General features: G+C 47.4%; 1 pseudogene; it reads left to right on the top strand.

Moving 5' to 3' along the window:
* Positions 1-1,439: 1,439 nt before the first annotated feature.
* On the top strand, positions 1,440-1,620 carry LOC104466856 (annotated as a pseudogene).
* The last annotated feature ends 443 nt before the right edge of the window (positions 1,621-2,063 follow it).

The raw sequence follows: 2,063 nt of genomic DNA, 5'->3' as shown, positions 1-2,063 counted from the left end.
AGTAACTCTGCTAGGAGTAAGTGTTGTTCCTCTGCCAGTCCCAAACCTAGGCATCATTAAATTCCCATGGGATTCTTATGGGCATCATTAAATTCCCATGGGATTCTTACGGGCATCATTAAATTCCCGTGTAGTTCTTATTTGTAGTGGTTTTTGTCTCTTGCATGCAAGTGGGGCACAGCATAGACTTCACCAATAATGAGTAGAATTTGAACGGTCTTTGTCTTAGTCAAATTAAAAATTGCCTATTGTGTGGTAGTTTCATGTGTATGTCACTCAATAACTGTTTGCTTTTGGTTTCCGAATGATTTATTGTCCTGTGAAGGGAGTGTGCCACCAAAATATTGTCCACGTGTGAGTTTGGAGTGGGCAGCCTGGATGTCGTGGTGCAAACACTCTCAGAGGCAGATTGTGGAGTGAGTTCTGGGCTTTCGTGTTGTTCGGGTGCGACGTGCTGTTGGGTGCGTGCTGCCCAGCCTCCCCTTCCAGCGGGCATCTTGGGGACACGTTGGTTGTCTGGTCCTCTGACCTTAGGCAAGGAGGGACAACTCTTTGGAAGCAAAAGCAGGAATCCTGTTTTGGTGTTTCTTGGGAACTGTAAGTTAAGATAGGAAACAAGATCTGCAGAGCAGGGCAGATGTGTCTGAGAAAGTTTCTGGTGATATTTAAAAGCTGTAGTGAACTACGGCTAATTTAATCTATTGGCCAGAAAAAACAGATGAAGTGGCTCAAGCGATGGGACCCCTACTGATATTGGCCTTGTGGCTGGACATGCTGGTTTGGCTCTTGCTGGTCCTCATGATCTCTCCCCAAGCCGTGGCCCTGTTGAGGCTAACAGGGATGCATCCATAGGCAGTACCAGTGGGCTGGCTTCACTTAAATGCAGAGCTGGCAAAAAAGTGAGGCTGAAGAGTGCCTGTGTACAAATGGCACTTTTATCTTTGTAGATTTTATGCTTGTGCATAGCTGAAGCCCAGTCTGCTAACATCAACATAAATGGGTTTTTCCCTTGACTTCTTCCCTACAGTTAATCTGGGGAATCAGTGCAGCTGCTGAAGATGAAGCACAAATTCTCTGAAATCGAGTTGTCCTTCCCCTTTGTCCCATACGTGTCCACGAAACCTGGTAGAGCCTGTGCGTATGCAAAGGAGAACCTAATGTACAACCAGCGTGGCTGACCAGGATTAAAGCAGGACCAAGCAGAAGTGTTTACTCACCCCCCTCCCATTTTGATTGTAAAAACCCGGGTTTGGTTTACAGTCGAGCCAGCTCTGGGTAGAATTACACGTTGAGCGCCTGATACCGCGGCCACAGCTGTCAAGGGAAGGGCAGCCAAAGCCAAGTCCTCTTGCACCAGCCTGATGTGCAATGTTTCCAAGATGCTTGTTTTGCTTCATGGTCTCTTCTGTTCTCTCTCCGTCCTCCCTGTCTGCTCTCAGATGTTTGCTGCCGAGGAGAATGTAGATTTTCGGATACACGTGGAGAACCAGACACGAGCGAGGGACGACGTGAGCAGGAAGCAGCTTCGGCTCTATCAGCTCTACAGCAGGACAAGCGGGAAACACATCCAAGTGCTCGGCAGGAGGATCAGTGCCAAAGGAGAAGATGGAGATAAATATGGTAAGAATATTTACTGTCATCCCTCAGACTCCAGGTCAAAGGCTTTAATCTTGTATGTTGGGCTGAGAACCTCTTGGGAGAAAAAATAAGAGCAGCAATAAAAAAACAGGATAAAAGGGAAAAAACCCTTTTCAGGTTAAGACCATGGGATTTGTTGTGTTGGAGCAGGCGGCGCGGCTCCCAGCTGCAGGCAGTTCCCACAGTAGTGTCATGCCCCCAATTTATTCCTGTATGATGGTGCTTGAAGAGAAAAATATTTTTCTGCCCAGCGGATGAGCTCAGAGTGTGTCTACTGGAATTCATAAGCGATACCCAGGTTGGTGACTGGGGATGTTCTTTCCCCATGAACTCTGGGCTTGAGTTTGGGTGAATCCAGTGCTTCAGTGAAGCACTCTCATCTTTCTAGGTGAGGGGGATGTTTGGTTTGAGTGGAAATTAAGCAG

The sequence above is a fragment of the Pterocles gutturalis genome, unplaced genomic scaffold (genome assembly GCF_000699245.1).
Source record: "Pterocles gutturalis isolate BGI_N339 unplaced genomic scaffold, ASM69924v1 scaffold13944, whole genome shotgun sequence".
NCBI classification, from domain to species: Eukaryota; Metazoa; Chordata; class Aves; order Pterocliformes; family Pteroclidae; genus Pterocles; species Pterocles gutturalis.
The sequence above is the reverse complement of the archived record's forward strand: the minus strand, read 5'-3'. Positions and strand labels throughout refer to the sequence as shown.